The sequence below is a fragment of the Pipra filicauda genome, unplaced genomic scaffold, assembly GCF_003945595.2.
Source record: "Pipra filicauda isolate LSUMZ 115617 unplaced genomic scaffold, ASM394559v2 scaffold592_size254116_pilon, whole genome shotgun sequence".
Lineage (NCBI taxonomy): Eukaryota > Metazoa > Chordata > Aves > Passeriformes > Pipridae > Pipra > Pipra filicauda.
The window spans coordinates 27,424-52,319 of NW_024104745.1; the positions used below are offsets into that span (position 1 = coordinate 27,424).

Below are 24,896 nucleotides of genomic sequence, written 5' to 3' on the forward strand. Positions count from 1 at the left end.
CCATGTCTGGTTTGTACTGTAGTTATATAGAGTTAACTGGAATTTGTGTTAATTATTCTAGTGTTAACTAAAACTTATTTAGCATTAACTTTTGTTAAAGAGCTTTGGTACAACACTGCACTGGGGGTGGGGAATTCTCATTTGCAGCATTGGTGATGAGTGCACAGACTCTGCTAGTTCTAGAGCTGGTTTCTGAGTGTAAGTTTAAATTGCTGCACAAAAATCTAGACTTCAGTCTTTACCAGCTGCATTCATGTAAAAAACAAGGTGCAGTTAAGTAAGAAAAACTCCAATAAATTTGATTCTAGAGTTACAAAATGCCTTAAAAGCTTTAATATACCTCACATTTTATAAGGGGCATGCTTAAAAAGATTTAAATAATCTGTGCTACCCACCCCAGCTATGATTCTCCCATTGTACCAGATGTATTTCTAAAGCCCCTGTTGTGAGAGAGAGAAACAGAACTTAGGATGAAAATGAGTAGCTGGTTTATGGCACATTTGGAGTAATATGCAAGGTTTAGGGTTGATTTACCTATTTTTGCCCTATTACTGTGACAGTATTAGCTCTCAGTGCTGCTGGGTTTCTGTAACTATGCTCAGAAAACAAGAAGTGGAGGGAGCTTTTAATTTCTTATTTTCTGGATTTACATTTCTCTGAACATTCTCAGAGCCAGAGCGTTTGTTGTTAAAATCAGAGACCTTGATAGAGTCCTAGGTGTGTCTTGGGCCAAAGTACCTGAGTTTGGGGGTTAATGTCTCCACATGCTTTCAGCGTATTGGGATAAGGAAATCCTGCAGAGCTACTGCAGTATCAGTTCATTTTTTAGAACAGTTAATTAGTTCTTCCCTTTACCCAGGGGTGCTGATCCTTGATCCCCATCTTTCTCCTACTCATTCTCTTACCTGTAAATGCATTTATTTCCTCATAGTTTCCTTGTAATTGGAAGCAGCTTGATTTAAGTGATAAAGCCCAAACCAGAAAGGAATTAGGCTGTGGTTGAGCAGCCTTGTCTCATCAGGTTATTTCTCACCCTGACTTACTTGTGGGCTCCACCCAGTAAATGGCATCTGCTCAGCAAGGGACAGTGTGTTTGCCTTTTTCCATGAGGGGTCCAAGGATGAGGTGACAACACGGCAAGGGTCCTTCTAATAAAGAAACTGGCTAAAGAATGCACAGCAAACAGTGCAGGAAGGTTTGCAGCAGCAGTAGAGACATGTTTACCACCCATGGTGCAGTGATTGTGTCATGGTGGTCTTGGAAACATTCCAGCGTTGCTCCAAAAATAGAATACAGCTTCAGTGCAGATCCACATCCCTGGAGAATTGTTTGTGTTCTCTGCCTTTCCATGCAGAGAGGTGTGCTCTGAAATCTCCCTGGTGGTGTGAAACCTGAGACCTGTTGGGCTTTTCCCATCCTTGTGCTTCCAGAGGGGACTCTTGGTGCTTGTGCCATGGCCACAGTAGGTGAACTTGGTGCATTAAAAATTCTCTCCCTTGTGTTGAGAGCTAGGGTTGTGGCAGCCAAGAATTGCTGTTATTCTCTATTTTCCAGATTTATTCTCTAGTTTGTGCTGTGTGGAAGGTCAGAGCTCCTGGGGAAGAGCTGCCCCCAGAGGTACATCCAGCAGTTTCACCCTACCTGGAAAGGGTCTTCTCTGCTGGGGTGTCCCAGGTTGGGTGGGGGATTTGCATTCTTAACCATCCATTTTGCTTTATGCTGTGTCCAGCCTGTGAGAACAGATGCACAAAGTCACTCTTTGGCTGTTGTACAGACCGCGAGGTGTCAGCACCACACACGGAGAATCACCATGTTCTGATTGGATTCCTTGATTGCCAGATCAGGACGGGGGTCATTTGACATGCCATGGCACAGGCTGGGGGAGAGTGGATGGAGGGCACCCTGAGGGGGAGCACTTGGGGCTGTGGGTTGATGAAAAGGTGGATGTGCCCTGGGCATGTGCAGGGACAGCCCAAAGACCCCCTGTGCCCTGGGCTGATCCACAGCGTGGGCAACGAGTGCTGGGGGCATCCTGCCCCTCTGCCCGCTCAGGGCAGAGCCCACCTGCACGAGACTTCCCTGTGTCCAGCTCGGGATCTCCAACAGCACAAGGACATGGAGCTGCTGGAGCGAGTCCAGAGGAGAACACAAAGATGTTTCGAGGGCTGGAGCCCCTCTGCTCTGGAGCCAGGCTGGGATTGCTGGGGGGGTTCACCTGGAGAAGGGAAGGCTCCAGGGAGACCTCCAGGGCCTGAAGGGGCTCCAGGATAGCTGGAGAGGGACTTGGGACAAGGGATGGAGGGACAGGACACAGGGAATGGCTTCCCACTGCCAGAGGGCAGGGAGAGATGGGATGTTGGATACTGGCAGTACTGGGTTAGTGGTTGGACTTGATGATTTTAAGGTCTTTTCCAACCTGAATTATTCTATGATTCTGTGACATCTTTATGCCAGAAAGCTCTTGCTGCTCTCTCCTCAGTAATAGGTGCATCCAGGTGGCTCATCCTTTTGCTTTACCAAGCAAATTATAAAATATGATATATGCAAGGGAAAAAAAAACAATAAAAGAGAGACTCAAAAGGCAAGTCTCACCCACTGGTCAGAAGAGACCAGTGTGACAAGTTCAGCTGAGTATTGGTGCTTTCAGCTGAGACTCCCAAAGGAACTGAAGGCCCTCAATTCCAGAGGCATCAATGTGTGATGTGGCCTTCAGCCCTCAAGCTGAAGTTGTGTATTTAATGTCATAGTTCTGTAGAGATGAATCCTGACAGGAACTACTGGAGGCATCAGATGTCCGTGTATGTGTTGCTGCAATATGAGAAATCAAATTTGTTCTTCCTGCAGAGATGGTTTTGGTGGAATTGGATTTTTAGACTAGTTCGTTTCAGACACTTAAAACCACTCCAGTGAAGAGGCATTGGAAAATCAGACACAGTTCTATTTCAGCCTGTTGTATTAATGCAATCTGCAAAATAAAGCCATTACAAGCCATATAATGCTACTGAGGACTGTATTTTTGGAGACTGAAAAGGTCCTTTCTGAAATAGGAGAATGTTACTGAGAAAATACTCCTTTGACATTAAAACTCTCCCATATAGATGATTTCAAGCTGATCAGTTAAACCCAGCACAGCATAAAACCAGGGAGAAGGATCAAATCATGCAAGTCCCAGTTCTGTGAGGGAGTTTGCTACTCCCTGAATACATCACCTTGTACATTCCACACCCTTTAATACACTCCAGCAACTATGTGTAAATCAAAAGGAGCAAGCAGTGGAAAATCCATCCCAGTATCCCAAAACGCTGTCACACATGAAACCTGACCCACACCTGCAGGAGCTCCCTAAAACGAAGAGGGGATAAGGAAGGAAAAGAAAGAGGTGTAGTTTGAACTTCCCAACTCCTACAAAAGTAAATTTGTACATGACTAAGCTGTGAGTGATGTCGCCGGGTCCTGCTACGTAACACTGAAGTGTGTCCTGCCAAAACAAGCAGCCAAAGGCTTTCCTTGGTATTTATTTTAGAAAACAGTAAGACCGAGGCTGTTTTTAGAGCCTGATGTAACACCATGGTGATGGTTTCCTCATCAGCTGGCAGACACTGCCCCAATTGCCTTATCAGACGTGCTGTGAGGACAGGGGTGATGCAGAGCTCCACAAACCAGTGCACCGACACACGGGACACAGCAAATTTTCCTCAGGTTAGAGCAAAAAAGGTAGGTCAAACCTAATCAGACTAGTGCAAAAAACCTAAAGGTGAAACAGTTGGAGCATTAGGCATGAGAATAACTAAGGAGTGGAGAGAATTAGAATATCTGAGGATCTGAAGGATGAAATTCAGGAAATGTTCTTGTTAGGATGCTGTAAAAGGTTTCAGCTGTCACCAAAATGTGCAGGGGAATATGTAAAAGTATTGTGGAGATAGTTTAAATGGGTGAATTGCCGAGGAGCAGCTCTGGAAAGCTATCCTTTGACAGGAACAGACATGTTTAAACCTGGTTTCAGCTGAGTCAATGGAAATCCTTCCCTTAATCTCAGGACAGGATTTCACTTTGAACCCAGAATAATTCTCCCACAGGTTATTCATAGAATCATGAATATCTCGAGCTGGAAGGGACCCACAAGGATCATCGAGTCTGACTCCTGGCCCTGCACAGACAGCCAGGAATCACACACTCCCTGATTCCCCTCTATCCCCTTCCCTTTGGTTTTTGGAGCAGCACTGGAGTCCTGTAAAATTCAGAGCCTGTTTGTGGATCCAGATGTAGCACAGCTGTACACAAAGCTTTCTACCTCCTCTGCCAGTTCATGTCACTGTTGGCTCACAGGTGGATATCCCAGGTGTTTTAAGGGTCCATTTAGAGGCAGCTGTGACAGGAGCCAAATCTAAGCTGCTCTTCAACAATATTTATTACTTTTAGGGTGACTACTGGGAGCGCAAGTGTTGAGGAACTAATCTCTAAAAATCAAAGTGCTGATCAGTAAATTTGATACTGAACAGGGTGTTTCACTCAGTGGACAAAGTGCTGGGCTGATCCCTGTGTAATCCCTCTCCAGCCCAAACAGAGTTCCCTCCATCAAAATTGGCAACAGAAAATAATCCAATGCTGCTTTTAGATTCGGTCCAAATTCTGTGACTGATGACAACAAAACATTTCCTGTGCATCTCTGCTCTGGAGCCAGGCTGGGAGAGCTGGGGGGGCTCACCTGGAGAAGAGAAGGCTCTGGGGAGACCTGAGAGCCCCTGCCAGGGCCTGAAGGGGCTCCAGGAGAGCTGGAGAGGGATTTGGGACAAGGGATGGAGGGACAGAACAAGGGGGAATGGCTTCCCACTGCCAGAGGGCAGGGAGAGATGGGATATTGGGAAGAGATTCTTCCCTGTGGGGGTGGGGAGGCCCTGGCACAGGTTGCCCAGAGAAGCTGTGGCTGCCCCATCCCTGGAAGTGTCCAAGGCCAGGTTGGATGGGACTTGGAGCAACCTGAGCTCGTGGAAGGTGTCCCTGCCCATGATGGAGGGTTGGTTAAATCTTTAAAATCCCTCCCACACCATTCTGGGATTCTCTGATTCAAAGAGCCTTCAACAGCAAAAGAAAAACGTGAATTGTCAAACCACCACATTTCTTTATTCTTTTCTGTCTTTATTTTGAGACAGACCCAGAAGCAATGAAATCTTTGTTCATCCTTGATGCACTGTTTTTTTCTACAGTGTTTTAAAAATGGTCCTGAAAAGAAAAAAAATGTGATCAGCAACCCAAATATCAAGAGATTTCTGTGCAAGAGAGAATATTTCATGATAGGAAGACATTAGAAAACTGAGTAACTGGTACATTTTCGTGCTTTGATACAACTAGCCTGTGCCATCTCTGTTTCTAGAAGAGTTCACTACATCTGAATAGGAAAGAGTTTAGTCTTCTCAGATCGCAATAGGTCTTTCCTAAGTGGAGTAGGATTCCATAAAGTAGAGGCCATAAATATTGAAGGCATTGCAGGATTGATTTGGGTCTTAAATTTCATTTTTAAGGGAAGAGAAAAATACAGGAACTCCTGTCTTTCCTCACCTCTTGCCCATTCCAGGCTGGAACTGTTCCATCAGTAGGTGCAGTACAGGTAACAGACATTAATTTTCCAGCACCAGACACGTTCATTGCTGGACAGATAAGCCATGACAAGCGTTTTTCCTACAATAAAATAAGAATTAGAAAACAACACAGAATTAAATAGGACTGAAAGGGCTGGTTCTCCACGAGCTCTGTTCAGCAAAGTGGTTAAAGATGTGGAGCTCAGCACACCCGGAAAAACCCCATGGCTGCCCTTTGGCCAGAAAATTACTGAGCATCATTAAATGTGTGAGAGTTCCCTCTCAGAGCATTACCTTACACGTGACAAACAACTGGGGGTTTATTGTAGGTTCCAAAACAGATTAAGGTGACAGGTTGCTGTGCAGAGGTGCACCTCACTGTTTTCTCTGACTGATTCATGGTCAGGGAAGAGACTTCAAAAATGAAGCCATTTCTTCCCCCCCAGAGATGACCTAATGAGACACGGTCATGAGATAAGGTTTTGCGTCAGCATCTTTTATGTAAATTCTTTTTTAGGGCTGGTAAGGGAGTGTTACAGTTGGCCACTTCATGAAGGAAAACAAACAGGCAGAGTTCTATTTTTAGTCTTCTGAGAGTATAAGTCACAAATGCCATTTTTCCAGAGGTGATCCGTTGAGTTTCCACATTTCTGCTCATGGTCAGCCAAGCTTTTAACACGGAATTGCATCTTAAATTCATGTGACAGTTACATACAAATCTCTCGAAGTGCTTCTGATATCTAACACAAAATTCATAGCTTCTTTTTAACATCTTTTAGCGTCTTTGAGAGCTTCATCAAAACTCAGTTAACTCCAGCTAAGCATTTTGAGAACTGCTACATACAACAAGGCAAGTAACCAAACCAAACTCTGTTTTCTCTACTGCCTAAACCAAGGTGAATATAACTGTCCCTCAGATTTTTAGATTCTTTACTGGACACATTTACTGGATCTGTTATTGCTCAGGTAGTTCGAGTGGGTATTTTCCTTGTACAACAGTAAAATCCTAAACAAATCTATACCAGGTGTACCTGTACAACACCAGTGTTTTAGCACTGTACAACCAAACAAAAGTGATTTTGATATTTTGAGCACTGGAAGCAGCTTTACCTGCTCTCTGAAGTGTTGCTCCAGAATTCTCGTGCCGGGAAAAAAAATTAAAAAAGGATTTTAGACACACTGAAGACAATTCAAAGCATTTAACACCCCAAGGATTTAACACCCCAAGGAACAGTAATGGATTGAACCTCTGTTCTGCCACTACAGCCCCAGTTCTTTGAACCTTTGGTGTTATGTATTCAAAGAAAGTGTAAATGCAAGTGTGGGATTGTGGGAGAGTTTTCAAAACAAATCAGTGTGGTCATGGTTTATGTTCTTCTTCTTGTCCCCCTTCAAGGAAACATGAGAATAAAAGTCCCTATAGTATTCCATTTGGGGTTTTTTCACATGAAAGAGGTCATAACCATGTACCACACAGGGAAGGGTTGTGACACTACCATCATGTACAAAATTAATTTGGTATTGAAAACAGTAACATCAGTCCCCAGGAACCACTTCTGGCCCATAAAGATCCCACAAACTGCCCGCTGGTCAGCAGGTATGGCAGCCGGGGTTGTTCCTACCTCCCTGCTGGCAGGTAGAGGCTGCAGGAAGCTGTTCAGACTCTGAGGAACGTGTTCCCAATTTGTCTTGGCTGGTGCCTGTGCCGGTTTTCCCTTTGTGTGCGTCACTGGGCGTGCTGGATGGCATTCCTTGATACCGCCGGCGATACACCCGTGTTTGGAGATGGGTGTCATGTTCCACCTGGATGGGAAGTGTGTCCTGCTGAGGGATTGTGCTGCTGTGGTGACATTAAAATACACTGCCAGTTCACCAGGTGAATTTGGCTAAAGGAGAGGGAGGAGGCACAGCCTCTGCTCCCAGAGACACCCAGCAGTGTCCCAGTCCCAGGACTGTGATGAATTTACAGGTGCTCAGGAGCTCAGTAAGGAGATCTCTGGTGTGAGCAAAGCCAGATCACAAGAGCAGAAGGGGTGGGTTTAGTAAGACCACATCACTGTATTGTGAACCACCTGCACCTCACTCCCACCCCTTGGAAGGGCTGCAGGACACCTGCACCACCCTCACTTACACACTCAGTGTACAAAGAAATGAGGTTATGGGTTTTCTCCCTTGTTTCCACTGTCCCTAAAGGTGCTTTACTCAAGACTTTGACTTCCTCCAAAGCACGTAAAGTAAAATTGAGTGAACCTGGTGGTAGCAGCTCCCCACCAAAGTGCCCAGTCTTAGCTGAAAGCAGCACTGCATGCAATTTCCCTGCTCCTACACATTTCCCTTCGGAACGGCCGTTCTGGACCTGGAGCTGCCTTGCTGATCCCACCAACTGGCTCTACCTCAGGTGAGATGTGGGAGCTTCATTTTGCAGCAGTCTTGCAGCAGGAGCTGTGGGCAGGCTCTTTCAGCATGGCAAGGGGAGCAGCCAAGTTCAGTCCTGCACTGGAGGCTGTCGCAGTGCTTCCCAGCTCAGCAGCAAAGGCAAGAACTGGTCCTGGTCTGGGCTGAACCAGCTGGTTCAGGGGCCTCACAAGGGGCAGCATGATGGAACCACCTGGTAGGGGTTTGCTCTCTCCCTTTGGTGGTTGTCCCCCATCCTGCTGTGTCGCACCATCAGGGAAGGCCATGAAACAAGCTGAGGAGCTGTGAGCCCATCTCTCTAGCACAAACACCAGTGAAAGTGGGGAAAAAACTCCCAAACAAACCCAGACCAAGCTTGTGATCCGCCTTTTTGGTGCCATCACTGGGTTTCATCCTGTTTCTGTATCCTGAGACAGGACCTGAGCTCAGACAGCTGCAGGCATTGGGTAACATCTGCCTGCCCCAAAACCTGGTGGTTTGCACCCAAACTGGGGAGCATAGGATGTACAGACAGCCCCTGACAAGCACGTTGGCAGGAAAAGCAGAGCCCAGGTCTCCTGAGTGGTAATCCTGCCTGCTGGGCATATTCCCTTCCCCGTGGCCTCTGGGCCATGCAGAGCTCATGTCGAAGCCTGCACAGGTTCTATTTTTCATGTTCAGTAAAATTTGACTCAGTTTGTGCCAAAATCTCTCAGGATTCTCCCTCCCCTGTCCCCCATGAGTTATGTTTCCTTGAAAAACCACAACCCTCTCTGAGTACCTTAGAAATGCACCATAAGCACTAAGCCAACACGAGACAATAATAAATGAGGCAGAATTACATGCCAGGATGTGCTGGTGATAATGTTTTCCACTAAAGACGGGAGCAGTGAAATTTTCCAGCACAACAACAGAGGCCCTGCTCCCCCACCCCACGTGGAACACGAGTGAACTTCACCTGCCCACCCTGTGTCCGTCCAGCCCCAAACCGGCCCCACCTGCACCATCCCCCGTGGGTGACACACCAAGCCACCAGTGACGAGCTTGGCCAGCCCAGCGCTGGCTGACCTTTAAATCCATCTTGTCTTGTCTGCATGCCCAAGAGGAAATCACATGTGTGGCACGAGCCTGACCCAGAAATATTGCAGGGAGTAGGATATTTTGCGCGAATAAGGAAGGGCAGGGTCTGCAAGATGAATCACCACAACAATAATTATCCTGAGGAAAAACCTTGGAGGGTGGATTAACCGTGATAACTTGCCCTTTCAAGGTAACAACAATGCGAGCCGTCAGCTCTTCTCCACGGTGGGGGACAGAAAATGCTTTAGCACAAAGCATAAAAATAAAAATGATGGGAGTTCAGAAGAAGAGATTGCCCAAGGAGGCATCCTTCACTTCCCAACTGCCCCGGCTTCAGCCTGCCATTGTTATACAATATGCCACAAGAATTGCTTCAAAAACTATTTTTAGTGCACCAGCAGCTTTCAGTGAAAATAAATAAAGGGCCAGACAGTTGCTATAAAGACAGGAAATAAACTTTAGAAACTCTTTAGCTTTTGGCTAAGCAGGGCAACTGATTTACACAGTTCCTGAGCGTGCACGATAGTCTCAGATAAGATGAACTCTGACGGTTTTCTCTTTTCTTTCCTCCCATCAGCGCAGTTATAACATCACCATCAGTGCTTTGTGACTGCTCCCCACCTGGAGCAAACACCAAGGCCAGGAACCTCAGGGTGCTGCAGTCTCTGCCTGCACCTCTGGTGTGTATCTCCCATGGTTGTACCACGTGCAGCCAAAGGGTTCAGAGCCAGCAACCCCAAAGGGTTCAGAGCAGCAGCTGCAGTGCTGTGCCCATTGCCAGTCCCTGGAGGCAGCCCCTGTGGCCAGGACACATCATCACAGCAGTGTCCCTCTCCCTCCTCAGCCCACCCTGCTGCTTGGCTCAGGCAACAGGAGCACGAGTTCCTCCTGAGGAAGTGGGGAGAGCTCTGCTTGTGTGGCACTTGAACTGCTCAGAGGAGCTTCAAGCATCCCAAAGATGGGCAGAGCCACGGTGGAGGTGAGTGAGACAGGAAATGACCTCCCACCAGAGCAGCACCTCCAGCCCCTGCAGAGCCCCAGTGTGGGTGGGTACAGCTGCCCAGGGAGACCATGAATGACCTGCTGCTCATCCAACACCCTGCACTGAGGGAGCAACGAGTAAAGGCCCAACTCTGTCTGCCAGTTGAAAAAATATTCTACTTTTTGTTATTGAGCCAACCTTGTGTTCAGCCTTGGCTAAATGCTCCAAGCTACCATGTTGTCAAGCAGAGCAGTTGGTGGAGAGGTGACTATTTTGCTGCCTTTCAGCTGGTCAAGGGAGGGGATTGTCCCACTCTGCTCTGCCCTGGGGCGGCCTCACCTCAACATTGGGGCAGTTTGGGGGGACACAATGGAAGGAAGGGATTGAGCCATCAGGGAGTGTCCAAAGGAGGGAACAGAGATGGGGAAGGGCCTTGATTTGAAGCCGTGGGAGGACACTGAGGGCACTTGGTGTGTTCAGCTGGAGCAGAGGAGACTGAGGGGAGAGCTCACTGCAGTTCCAATTCCTGGGCAGGGGCAGAGGAGGGGCAGGGACTGAGCTCTGCTCTGGGGGGACCAGGGACAGCAGCCAGGGAATGGCTGGAGCTGTGTCAGGGCAGGCTCAGGTTGGATCTCAGCCAAAGGTTCTTCCCCCAGAGGCTGGTTGGCACTGCCCAGGCTCCCCAGGGCAGTGGGCACAGCCCCAAGGCTGCCAGAGCTCCAGGAGGGTTTGGCTGATCCTCTGGGGCACAGGGGGGGACTCTTGGGGATGGGCCTGTGCAGGGCCAGGAGATGAACTCGATGATCCTTGTGGGTCCCTTCCAGCTCAGCACATTCTGGGATTCTGTAACCAGTTATCTGCCTCAAGTCTGCTCTGAAGAGCTGAGGTGCCACAGCCTTGTCTGTGCTTCACCCCACCTGCCCCAGGGCTGGGGAAAGTGCTGGCATTCCTTCTGTGAATGCTGCCTGGAGCAGGTGCTTCCCAGGGCAAGAGCTGGAGAGAAAAACCCACCTGTGGTCACTCAAGGTCTGCACTGCCCCTGGACAGGACAGCTCTCTGCAGTGACCCCGTCTGGGGCAAATAAACCCAAGTCTGGAAAGTGAACCCCCAGGCAATCCATGCTCTGCTCCAGAGGCAAAGGTTGCTGCACACGGAGCACGAGGCCTCACCTGCCCCTGCTCGTCGCTCAGCAGACACGGAAGAGGCTCTGCCTTGCACGGAATCTGCGCTGGGCAGGGAGGTGCTGTCAGACTGCGCCGAGGAAAGGCTCTTCCTGCTCCTCTCCCGTTCCAGCTGAACCTCTGCCAGCAGCAAACAGAGCCACGGAAAGTGAAACCACAGCACCGAGTGGGGAAGGAACCTGGAGAAGGTGCTTCTCAGGCGCTGCTCCTTCGCTTTGCAGTTACCACAGGACTCCTGTGCCCTTTGCAACCTGTGGAGTAACTTTAATAACAACAAGAAAACAATGAAAACATTTCTCTGTCCCAATGGTATGTGGGTACCTTTCCATCTCACTGCTCCTGAGTTATAAGGAGTAAGTAACTTACCATTACTAAGCCTGTTAACAGCTTTATTTGCCTCTGCCACCTCCACTTCATTCTGAACTAGGCTGCCAACATCCTCTAATTTCTCCCCACCAGCCTCTCCTGAACATCCTGGATGTCTCCTGTTTGGAGACAGGTCCATCAGGACTTGAAGGGTGGTCTGGGGGCAAGGTGAGGTCACATTACTTAAACACCCGACTATTTTCTTTGCTTTCTTAGCTGTACACAGAGATCCCCTCTGACTGCAGGAACATCCCTCCCCTCTGTTTTTAATTTAAGGTTTAACAAAGTGATTTTCATATTTTTACATCCCCAAAACATAAAAAAAACCCTTCAGCCACAGCCCTTCAACTTGGACTTGGTCCTGCCTCCCCCAATAACAGAACAAGAGTAAAACACCTTATCAGTGTGAACAGATCAGTTTTCCCTGTGGTGGAGTTGTTTTCAGTGTGCTGTGATGTGTATTACAAAAGCCAAAGATATAAATGATCAACTGGAAGCTTGAATTAATTTTTCCTCATGTCTAAATTAGGAGGGTGAGTAATTGCTGCAGTAATCGCAGGCAGAGCCTGTTTATCAATGCCAGTGAATAATTGGCTATTAAACAATAGTGCACTTTGCCTTTGAAAATTCACAACACTCCAGCAGGAAGCACAGGGCCAGTTTTATATTGGCCTGGTGATGGATGAGAGGAGTGGCAGGATTACAAAGGCAGTTTGGGGAAAAGCTTCCTGATGTGTCTCCCCCCAAAACCATCCCTGTGCCTGAAGAGTTATCCTTGCTGCAAGGATAAGCACACAGTGGGCTTAGATTACAGCATCTGAAGTCACAGGGCCAAAATAGCACAAGCCTAATTCTGTAATCAATCACTCCTGATCACAGGCAGCCCCGGGCTGTGCCCCGAAACCACAGGCAGGAGCTGCCTCTTGTTTTCTGGTTTTGTACACGCGCCCGTCTGCCACTGTCTGACCTCACCCTTTGTTCATCACAGCATCTGGCCCTCTTATCTTCCTTCTGCCCTCCCATTTTCCATGCCAAGCCTATCCTCTTCCCACTATGCTCCTCATCCCTTCCTCTGACAACTCTGGATCAGATCCCTGTCCTCCCAGTGTACCACCCTCCCTGCCCAGCTCCACCAACCCCTCACTCCACCTGCTTTTCAGTGCCACCACTCCATTTCTTTCCCCTCCTGGACTCTGTGTGCTCACCCCAGGCACCCACAGCTCCTCCAGCTCCCAGGAACTCACCTGTGCTCTCTTCCTCTTCCAAGCCTCTTCCTTTCTCTGAGCTTTCTGGATCAGGAGCAGACATGGTGCAAATGATTGGGGATCCCTCCTGTTCCTGCTGCTTTCAAGCCCTTTCTCTTGCCCAATCTCTCCTCATCCTCCCCCAGGATTCACCCAAAGCTCTTTCTTCTCCTCCCAGATTCCTCCACCCACTGTTGGTGGTGTCAGGTTCTGGTGTGACAACCCAACCAGTCTCTCACCTTGGCATCTCCATATCCTTGCTCCTTCACTTCATCCACAGCTCGTTTGACTCCCTCAGTCACTCTCAAATGGTTAATCTGCAATATTCTCCACCAACCACTGCTCTTCCTCACCTCCCTGCTGTGCAAATCCCCCCTCTGCTCACTGCTCATCCAGATAATTCAATTAGTTTTCCCCTGCTCCTCTGTTTGCAGACCTCTCCTCCCTGTCCTTTTCTCAATTTGAAAATTGCTCATTTACTTTCAGGCTTCATTTCAGTTCCAGTCTAGACTGTTCTCCCAGAGTCTGACTGAATTTCACTTTTTCCCCCCCGAAGCTGTTAACACAGCAGCAATTCATTCTCTCTACCTCTGTACCATCACCTTCCCAACTAAGCAGCTGTAAGATCCAGCTGAATCTGAACAAGTGTATCTCCAACTCTGGCTGATGCAACTCCTGGCTCTCTTCTCCTGGCTCCCCTGTCCTCCTAGGAAATATGAGCTGACTGGTTTTGCTCACCTCTGCAGTAGGGCACTGGTCTGTTTTCCCTTCCAGTGGCATCTCCATGACATTTCACTGTCTTTCGTCCTTTTTTCATCCCTTTTAATTCTAATTATCCTTAACTCTTTCTCATTTAGCCTTGAATTCTGCAATTTCCCCTTCACTAACATCCTTTAGCGTCTCCTTTCTTTAAGATGTACCGAAATGTCCTTGATTTCCCTCTTGTCCTTCCAGACTCTGGTCCCTCCCATAGCTCACTGCTGTTTGTAATATCCTGGTGTTCCTCTGGAAGTTTCTGCCCCTCACATCTTACAGAAACTTCTCTGGTGGAGGTCTCTCATCTCTTCTTCTTACCAAGATGTCAGTCAGCCACTTCCTTTTATCTTCATTTGCTTTTAGCACAGTTGACCACGCTCCTCTCGAGCCCTTGTTCTCTGGACTCAGCCTCCTTCACCCCCAGCCCCCAGCACATTTGCTAAGCAGTTTTCAGCAGCCTTGAACAGCTCTTGGTCTCTTTTCTCCTACATCCCCTTTCCAAGGGAAAACCACCCACCGAACAACCCAAAAACCCAAACTCGCCTCCATACCCAAACTCACTGCCCACCTCTGCAGGGATGTCTCCTGTTTTACTGCTCAACTCCAGACCTGCCTTTTCTTTCCAACTAAAAAGTAAATAATAACAACAAAAGCTCTTTCTGTAGGATCAGCTCTTACTTAGATCTACTTTTAACTGGGGCTCATCCTGGCTAAAGCAAAGCTTGTGCCCATGTCTCAACAGAACCCCACTGTCCATCACTGACACCATGACCAGGTCTGTCCACAGCCCACCACAGCCTGTACTCTCTCTCCTAGTGCCCAGTTTATGAATCCTTCAAGAGTGGTTTAATTCTCTTGAAGTTTTTCCACACTGGGTCCTTGCAAAAGCACATCACTTCTGCAGCCACCTCTTTCCCATACTGAGGAGTTCCTTTTTGCTGTGTCACTACCAAGAAGCCCTGGCTTGCAAAGCCCAGGGATCTGTGCAGGACTGGGGCACCTGACACAGGAAATGTGTGGACCTGTTGGAATGAGTCTAGAGGAGGCCATGGAGATGCTCCAAGCACCTCTGCTCTGGAGCCAGCCTGGGAGATCTGGGAGGGTTCACCTGGAGGAGAGAAGGCTCCAGGGAGACATCAGAGCCCCTTCCAGGGTCTGAAGGGCCTCCAGGAGAGCTGGAGAGGGACTGGGGACAAGGGATGGAGGGACAGGACAAGGGGGAATGGCTTCCCACTGCCAGAGGGCAGGGATAGATGGGATATTGGGAAGAGATTCTTCCCTGTGAGGGTGGGGAGGCCCTGGCACAGGTTGCCCAGAGAAGCTGTGGCTGCCCCACCCCTGGAAGTGTCCAAGGCCAGGTTGGACGGGGCTTGGAGCAACCTGGGCTAGTGGAAGGTGTCCCTGCCCATGGCAGGGGTGGAATGAGATGGGCTTTAAGGTTCCTTCCAGCCTAAACCATTCTGTGAGTCTGTGAAGATGGAATTATCAGAATCCTTTCCTACCACAAATCCATTGCCAAATCTATAAATCCTCCCAGGAAGCTTTTCTGTCTGTGCCCCCTACTTGGTTCAAGCACAGTGCTGACACCTTTGAAGTAGCCCTTACTCTCTGGTCCATAAGGAATTAATTTCACAAGAGCACAGTCTTCTGAGATGTCTAAAGGGTTTGTGTGTGCACTTGCTCCCCCCTGGCCATGGCTCCCAAAACTCCCAGGAATACTCCAGTAAAGGCTGAAATTTTTGGTGTCTTTCTGGGCTTTCCCTTCCAATGAGCAGCACAGAGAACTCCCTCCCTGACAAGGGCAGTCACTGGAACCAGACCAGCAAGAACATGACTAGAAAAGCTGTTTTAACCCAAAGCAGAAATCCAAGGTCATGTCTGGAAGCCCCTTCCAGCTCAGAGAGCAGACACCAAATACTTTGCTTATCCTCTGTGACTACGTGAGAGTCTTGGACCGAGACATGAAGCTTCTTAGAAAAATGACCAATTTTGGCAGATGGACACTAGAACCAGTAATTAAGCTGCTGAATGTCCTCACCTGGCCATCAGAGAGATGGCCTCACCTCTGGCTGCAGTCTCAGTGACACCTGAGTGGTGTCACCACACAGGAGCTGCAGCAGGAGGACAGCACAAAACTTCAGCTTCCTAACAGCAAGTCTGTTCATGTGGCTTGACCCAGCAAGGTCTGCTGAAGCCAGTGAGGCCAGAACCACCCACAGCCACCAAACCCTTAGCCCAGACCCCCCAAGAGCCCCCAGCCCTTGTGGCCTGGTCCTGATGTGCCTCCATTTACACCTTCTCCACTACACAAAGTACATGCTCGGACTCGATCCCGACGTATTCCGTGTCGTTAGACCCCCAACAGTTTACAATTATATGTTTAATACCTTTACAGCATTTACTCCACAATTACTCTTTGGAAATGTATAACTGGAGGGCTGTGTTACCAGGCCCATGGTAAACAGATGTGCTCCAAGTGTCTGTACAGGCAACCTTTCCAAAAACATGAATTAGCTTAGTCAAGCGTTTTCCACGAACGCATTTTTGACAGATCAGTTAATACTGTTTACATAATTTGAAACTAAATATTGAATGCAGGCCTATTTTGCCTTACATCTTGACATAAAATATATCTCTCTGTAGGTAGATAGGGAAATGTTCCCGGCTTTGCAAGGAGATAGGAAATTATTGATAAGAGCCCTGATATCTGCAATACAATACACTTTCCAAGGGTTCACAGAATTCCCCCAAAGTTCTCCTATTAGCAGAGGCTGTTTGAACAAACTTGGCTGGAAAACAAAATCTCGTTCAGTACTTTTCCCTTTTTTTTTTTTTTGAACCTGCAGTGCTATTTTAAGACCAGTTTTATGGTTCCAGTTTAGGCAATGGCTAAAACGGAAGGGAAAAAAATGACAATATTTCATAACGTTTACGTGGCTCACTCCTGACTCTCTCTCACACCATGATATCACCGTGGCCTCGTGTGTTTTTGGTGACATCTTGACATCAGCCTTGTAAAAGTGCACCTCAAATACTTGAATAGAGGAAAAGGGAAGTTTTATTTTGGAAAAAAGACAGGGTTTGAGTTCTATCATTTTAATTATAGTTATATGGAGATATTAACCTAGTCATAGTCTCAAAATGTCTTCTGCTGATTGCCAGATTTGTAAATATGTGTTAGCCCAAGGTCAGGCCCCACCACAACAAAAAGCAGACCTGTGTCTTTCTGTGCCCTCCTCCCCATCATTCCACTTTCTCCACCCTTTCTCTCCTTCCTGCCGTGAACATGAGCTTGCTTCCCCTCATCTCCACATGATTTCCTCATGCTATTTGTTACCCCTTCCCATACACAGCTTTGTGACTCCGCCCTGCACATGGCCAGGGGATGGACACCACCCTTGTTGTCCCGGAGGCTGTTCCCCACCCAGGCAGCCGTGCCCTGTGCCGGGCACATCCCCCCAGCCCGGCCGGCTCAGAGCCCACGGGGCTGCTGCAGGGACAGTGGCCAGCTCTGCCTCAGCCTTCTCCTCACCCTGCTGCTGCAAGGAACTGCCAGAGCTCAGCTTATGCCCTGACAAACCACAGGTTTTGTCCCCAGAAGTCCCTCTGCAGCACTCCTATGTTCAACACCAGCTGGCCACAGCTACCAAAGATGTCCCAGCTCTCTTCCCTCCACACGTGCTATTGCTGCACCATCTCTCTTTACCTGGGGAGAACCTGAGGGCTTTGGAAATACCTCCTTGGAAATACCTTCTGCAGCTTTCTGGTCCTTGCACTGCCTGGAAGACTGTCTCATATTTTCTGGATCAGATCCATGGTGCTTAAGACCTTTCTTTGGCAATGAATAATCTGCTTTGATGGTTCATCTTTTCACCTCTGTGTTCATTAATAAATGTGTAAAGGAAATGTCAGGTCTTTTTTTTTTTAAAAAAAAGGGCAAAAATAGTATTTATCTAAATGCACATTATGATAACAAAGGAATATTATTTTTTTGCAAATGCAATATATTCCCCAGTGTGTTTGTAACATGTTACTTATTTTGGAGTGGAATCAGAAAAGTCTCCCAAAGAAGCTGTGTGGGAAAACATGTAATTCAAAACAATCTGGATGAGCAGCATCTCTGTGAACAAATAGCTGTGTTTATGCCTGTCAGGGGACAAGAGGTAAACAAAGAGAACAAAATGAGCCTCTGAGAACTGGAGGTCACTGCATGTTGTGCAGTGGGCACGTAGTGACACTCATGTTGCTTGAGGGAACAGAAGATGCAGACCAGTGGGGTTCACGTACTTAGCTCAAAATGACTGGCAAAAAGAGGTTTGTTTCTCCAGTTCTGCTACTGATATTAAGGATTGCTGTTGGAGAGAGCAGTTTACTTCAAGTATACTAATGATTAGCTCCTTCTCTGGTAAGTGCAGCACAGGCAGAGGTTCCGAACTCCAAGCACTCGAGGTGGTAACCAGGGAGGGGAGCACAGCCTGCAGCTGTAGGCAGGGTTAAGCCCAATCCCATTTTGGAATACAGCCCCAAGACCAACCCAGAGTGTGCTTGCACGTGCCACAGCGAACTTCCTACTCCTAGAGAAAGGGAAAATTTCAAGGGATTTACAAAACAGCACATGAACAACCCCCAAGTCCTCTTGACTGTGTTTTTTTAGAATTGATGTTCATGTCTTCATACAGGGAGAATTCCAAGACCCAACCATATGAGTTTGCCCCAGAAGCAGGGCTGGGTGGAGCTCACCAGCTCAGGCTTGGAGCAGCTTCATTAACCTTGGTATGATGTAAAGTATTCCTTTATCTGCACTTGGATTAAAAAGTCTGAGCAAACCCTGAGAAACTCTGGACCCACAGACCATGCTTTCAGGAGCTCCTCAGGTCGTGTCCAGCTCCAAAAGCCAGCAGATGTGTCAGAGGCCATGGCAGAACAGAGCCTGCCTGGGTGCTCCCACACAGACACAGCTCTGCACCGTACAGGCACAAACCAGCTGCATCTTCCGAGCCACTGAACAGCCAACAAACTCCTAAATCAGCCAAACAGAGCCGTTCCAAAGCTCTTTCCTCTCCCCAACTCTTCTACTGGCTTCTAATCATCCATCCCCAAAGCTCCCACAGCCCTCTGAGCCCATCAGTTCCTAACTACATGGAGCTGCAGGTAATTGGCTCCCAGACAGCTGTCCATGCCCAAACTCCTTCTGCTCCCTGGCTTGATTCACTGCTGGGGTCACCATCAGCCTGGCTCAGATGGGCCCTATCTGGAGGACACCTCAGTGGAACCTGGGGGTCTGAGCTTCCCCCTCAAAAGGTACAACATTCCCAAGGTTTCTGTCCCTGGCCCGAGCTCACCAGACACTTGTTTGCATCACCAGATCAACTGATTAATCACAATAAGGCACCTTTTCATTGCCACAGGGGTTCAAAACCCACCCAGATTTGCTCTGGAAAGCTCTGGTCAGGCGGCTCTCGCCCTTCCTGAGCTCTGATCTGCCACAGCTCCTCACGGATTTCACTCCTCGCTTTTTATTGGTCCTTCTGCAGTCCCACGGATACATCTGTAAGCTGAGAAGCCACTGTGGTTGCTGATGACATGACACATTGCAGGAGTGGGCCAAGGAGAGCTCGGGAAATTAACTGAGTTTGCAAATCTTATTTATTTATTTATTGTATTTTTTTCCACACGCTTTTAGGAGGTAGCAGATTCTTACTGCAGACTGTTGGTATATTAACCTCACGTTTTTGCTGCTGAAAGGACTCTCTGGTCTGACTTCTACAGGAGGTGTTTTGACAACAAAACAGTGCAGCTATGATTAGCCTGATAAAAGGGAGCCAGAGCTGGAGTATTGATGGTATGTGCATCTAGGATCTAGTTACAAAATGGGCTTTTAACCACATTTTCCCTTGTGAATTCATGTTATCAGAGGCCATCTGAAAAAAAAAAAAAAAGACAGACAACCTTTCTTTTTCATTTTAGGTGGGTATGTTTCTTGTGTTTCTTTATGCTTATGAAAAATGAGACATTAATAACCTTGACTAGAACCACACACTGAGCAGACTGTGCAAACTTCCTTACTCAGCTTCAGTAACCCCTGCTGAGACCAGGAGCAGCAGTGACCCTCTTTAACTACTGGATCCAGTTGTAGGTTTGTGAGGGAGCCCAGCAATCCTGAAGGATTGTATCAAGACCGACAGACTTTTCAAGCTTCTTTTTTTTTGCATCTAATTTATTTTGAGAATACATTTTCAGAGCTGATTAGCTGGTGTACTAAATCACTGCACTGCCTAACCCCAAAAAGAAACCCTGACTAACAATTAACAATAGAAACACCATTGTGGCAACAAGTGATGGATGGCTCCAGGGTGTAGCTTGGACCTAGGCTTTGTTCAGAAGAAAGTTGCTGCTGCTAAATAAAGACATGGGTAGTAAAAGGTGAGAGCAAAGAGATCATATCTGGAATAAAACTATTTGCTCTGCTTGGGGATATGTTTCCTCATAGCAACGAGCATCTCAGGAGAGGCAGGGGAGACCCATGGCTCAGATCACCAGTCTGGCACCACAGAGTCATGGAATGGTTTAGGCTGGAAGGGACCTTAAAGCTCATCCAATTCCACCCCTGCCACAAGCAGGGACACCTTCCACTAGCCCAGGTTGCTCCAAGCCCCATCCAACCTGGCCTTGGACACTTCCAGGGCTGGGGCAGCCACAGCTTCTCTGGGCAACCTGTGCCAGGGCCTCCCCACCCTCACAGGGAAGAATTTTCCCATCTCACTCTGCCCTCCTTCAGCTTAAGGCCATTCCCCCTTGTCCTATTACTCCACACCCTTGTGAAAAATCCCGCTCCAGCCTCCCTGTAGGCCCCTTTAGGCACTGGCAGGACCAGTAGAACCAAACCTCCCTCTGCCATAGCCTGGAACAAAACAGGCTCTCAAGGTTCCTTCTCCTGGGCTCTGGGTGAAGCACAGTGGAAAGGTCACTGTTTTCTCCCAGGTTGTACATTTAAGACTTGTACGTAGGGCCTGTGATTTCAGGCCTGCAGAGACCCTCTGCCCTGTGCCCTGGCAGCCAGGAGGGCCAACCCTGTCCTGGGGGTATCAGGGGATTGTCCCGCTCTGCTCTGCCCTGGGGCGGCCTCACCTCAACATTGGGGCAGTTTGGGGGGACACAATGGAAGGAAGGGATTGAGCCATCAGGGAGTGTCCAAAGGAGGCAACGGAGATGGGGAAGGGCCTTGATTTGAAGCCGTGGGAGGACACTGAGGGCACTTGGTGTGTTCAGCTGGAGCAGAGGAGACTGAGGGGAGACCTCAGTGCAGTTCCAATTCCTGGGCAGGGGCAGAGGAGGGGCAGGGACTGAGCTCTGCTCTGGGGGGACCAGGGACAGCAGCCAGGGAATGGCTGGAGCTGTGTCAGGGCAGGGTCAGGTTGGATCTCAGCCAAAGGTTCTTCCCCCAGAGGCTGGTTGGGCACTGCCCAGGCTCCCCAGGGCAGTGGGCACAGCCCCAAGGCTGCCAGAGCTCCAGGAGGGTTTGGCTGATCCTCTGGGGCACAGGGGGTGACTCCTGGGGATGGGCCTGTGCAGGGCCAGGAGATGAACTCGATGATCCTTGTGGGTCCCTTCCAACTCAGCATATTCTGGGATTCTGTGGTTCCTTGGAGCTGGGTGTCCCACTGGCTGCCAGCCCACACCCAGTGAGTGCAGCATCCTGGTCCATCCAGGCTGCCCCACACCCGGGCAGGGGCTGCTGAGCACACACCAGCTGGTCTCCCCTGAGGCAGAGTGAGCCAGGCTCTCCTCTCCCCCTGCCTTGGAGTCTCTCCCTGGTCAGGTCAGAGGAATGTGTTTGGAACACGCCTGTCCCTTCCTGATGGCACAGACAGCTGTGCTTCATGGAGGAGCATAAACTGCCTCCCAAGTTCCTGCAAATAGGACACAGGGTTCTTCCAGAACAATCCTGAGAGCTGGTTTTGTACCTGCAGCCCACCTTCTCCTGAATCAGGATCTCTGGGATTTCTTTTAAATCCTTTTAAGAGCATGGTTTCAAGTTCATTTCTGTTGCCACAGGCAATTTTCTGATTCCTACTTTTCTGTCACTCATTTCTAATTATTTTTCTAAGGTTTGTGTTAATTTACCAATTTTCCTAAAACTTATTACTCTACTCTGTTAAGAGAAGTAGAATAATTTATCATAATGCCTCCTATTGATTATATTATGCAGATATTAGAATCTATTTATTAGAAATAATAAAAATGAAGACATAGTGTAAAAAAGGAAGCTGGATATACATGCCCTGTAAAACAGGTGTCAGGTAAAGATTAGTTACTGCAGACCACTCAGAAGGCATCATGGTTGAAAGGACCATTTAAGGTCTACAGCATTTTAAATAATGATTAAAAAACTCTGAGAAATTTTGCCAAACAAGCCAAACTACCTCCTTTAATCTGCACAGGAATGTTATTTTATATATGCTTCACATGCCCACACACAGATGCTCACGTATATCTAGGTCACAACTTTTTTAGGAATGAACAGAGCAAGTTATTGATTAGCCCAGTCAATTATTTATCTTCATTTTCTGAGAAGGCTTTGCCATTTTCTGCTCTTCCTGAACCTTAAGACAACAGTTTGCTCAGCCTTGACCTATCCCATACCCTTGTGCTGTGCTAAACAGATGACTTGCTGAGGTTGAATTATACTAAACATCAGAAATGCAAAAAAAAAAAAATCCCCAAAATGAAGCCTAAAGAGGTCCTGCACTGTGTTTTATGTGCCAGATCACCAGAGCGGGGAATATGGACTGAAACTCTGAAGCAAATTTAAAATGACCTCCCAGTTATGTTATTGTTCAGAGGGTAGATTTGCTTTTTGGAAAGGAAGTTTCATTTCAGGATGAGACTCCTGAGACTTTTTGTGCCCATTTCTGCTCAAGGACTATTGAACCAACTTGACCAGTTGCACTAAGAGCAACAAAAGAAGCAACAACCCTCACCTCCATCCTGTGTCCCAGTCTCCTGTTCAGCAGCAGCTCCGTCGCTCACCTGCAGTATTTTGGAGGTTGTTTTGGATGGTCCTAGCCTTTAGAAGCCCAACTGATGGATCACTGTCCTGAGCTATATATGATGCAAAAAATACAGACCTTCATTGCCAAACCTGCACAGGCAAAACAGATGCTTTGGTGAGCGGCTGCAATGGCAGGGCACATTCTGACACTTAGAAAGCTGCTCAATGTGCACAGAGGACAGTGTGCCGAGCAATCCACACCTCCTGACAGGACTGATAACACTGATGGCACAGAAGTACAGGCCAGATGTTTGGGCAAGGTGCATGTTTGGTCCTGCATGAGGCAGCATGGCCTGTTTAACCTCACAGAGCTCAGCAAACAGCTGTCTGTGTGTGCTGGAGGAGCCTGCTGTGTGCAGGGTATGGCAGCTCTCCCAGATGCCCTGCTGGCTGCACACCCATTGCTCCCTGCACATGGTGAGGTGCACGGCACTGTTAACATCAACACATAACATCCTTGCTGGTCAGAGGAGAGGATGGACAACTGCAGACTGAAATCCAGCCTTTCTGCCTGCTCTTAATGGCATTTGCCTTTGCTGGAAGGTTGCTCTCCCACCCGAAGAGGATCTGCCCTAAGCCTCGAATTTATTCTCACCAATACATGCTGCCTTCTATTCACACCTGGCCCATCACCTTGTACCTGGTGCTGGATGTGCTCCAGGGCTGGGAGCCTGCTTTGCTCCACTGGAGGCTGCAAAAGCCTTGGGGCAGTTGCTCCCACCGCCCCAAATGCCCTGTAGGTGCTGAGGGCTGCCCACTCTGTCCACTGCTGCCCGCGCTTCCCTCTCTCCCTGTTCTTCCCCCTCTCCCTGCTCCTCCCTCTCCACCCGCTCTCCCCTCTCCCACCGCTCCCTCGGCTGCAGTTCCCGCCGTCCCCGCCGAGTGTCGCTCTGATAAAGAGGTTGCGGCGGGCGCTGCCCGCGGGGCTCGGGGCGTCCGCGCATCCCCCGCACCCCCCGCACCCCCTGAACCCCCCTCACCCCTTGGACCCCCACACACCTGTACGCCGCACCCCTCGTAGTCCCGCACCCCTCAGTCCCGCACCCAGCCCTCCCCGCACCCTGCGCCCTCCCCACCCCCCCCACTGGACCCCGCACTCCCTCACCCCCCGCACTCCCTCACCCCCCGCACTTCCTGCACCCCGCACTTCTCATCCCCAGACCCCGCGCCCCTCGTACTCCCGCACCCCGCACTCCTGTACCCTGCCCCCTCCACTGCCCCCCGCACACTCGCACCCCCCGCACTCCCGCACACTGCACCTCCCGCACACTGCACCTCCCGCATCCCCCGCACTCCGCTCCGTTCCCCGCACGGAGCCGGGCCCGGGCCGGCCTCTGGCTCCGGCCGCCGTGGGAAGGACGCGCGGGGAGGCTGCGGGGCGCCCAGGGGATGTGAATCCTCCGTCCGCACCGGGGAAGGGAGCGATGGAGAGATGGGGTGGGACCCCCTCTCCGGGCCCTGGGCACTCGGCAGGGACGGACCCGGCCGCCCCCACCCCCCCAGGACCTGCTGCACCCCCGCTCGTCCCCCCGCTCCGGGGCCGTGCGGGGAGCGGCGGGTCCCTGCGGGCGCACCCGCTGTCCCGCAAAGGAGGCTCCAGCTCCTCGGAGGGGCTCCGGACCGGCTCCTCGGAGGGACCCTGAGGGATCCTGTCATCGTGTTTTTGTTTTCAGAAAAACATTATCAGCAGAACAATTCCCGCACCACACCCCTGTTATCATTTAGGTAACCTCCCTGTTAGAAATATTTGAAGTGGATAATAAAATAGTCACCATATCCGTGTAAATTCCCGCAACGAGGAGACGGGATCCTCCTCTCTGCCGGGCCGGTCCCCCTCCCCGCGGAGCGCCCGCACCCCCCGCTCTGCCCCCACCGTGGGCTCGGGCCGCGGACCCCCGACGTGAACCCACGGCCACGGGGGCCGGCGGGACCGAGCCCTGCCTCTGTCACTGGAAGGATCAGTCACAAAACCAGCGGGGAGGGCACTGCGGGCACACGGGGCTCGCTCTTGCCCGCCGGAGGCCGCACCTGCCGGTGCCGCCTCTGCCCGCGGTGCGGGACGGGGCGGCGCTGCGGGGATGCTCGGCCGCCCGGGGCTCACCCGGCGCGGGGCCGGGGAGGCTGCGGGGAGGCAGAGCGAGGGGAGGAGCGTCGGGGCACACGCATAAAACCGGCCCCAGGTGCTCGGCGGCCCCGGCGAGCGGGCGGCGAGCGCGGAGTCAAAGCTTTGGCCGCGGTGCGGGCGCGGAGCGGTGCGGGGTGCGG

The 24,896-nt window shown here is 49.7% G+C and overlaps 1 long non-coding RNA gene across 3 annotated transcripts; it reads right to left on the bottom strand.

The window, feature by feature from the left end:
• Positions 1-5,099: 5,099 nt before the first annotated feature.
• Positions 5,100-24,705, bottom strand: LOC114002516. 3 transcript variants are annotated; one of them, XR_005565979.1, is made up of 5 exons: positions 24,404-24,705; positions 22,561-22,721; positions 11,202-11,475; positions 5,557-5,676; positions 5,100-5,220 (listed from the first exon to the last, which is right to left on the bottom strand). It is a non-coding gene; the product is annotated as an uncharacterized LOC114002516 (long non-coding RNA). The 3 variants fall into 3 exon arrangements; XR_005565980.1 differs by lacking the exons at positions 22,561-22,721; positions 24,404-24,705 and adding exons at positions 11,580-11,698; positions 12,824-14,629; XR_003545893.2 differs by lacking the exon at positions 22,561-22,721.
• Positions 24,706-24,896: the final 191 nt, after the last annotated feature.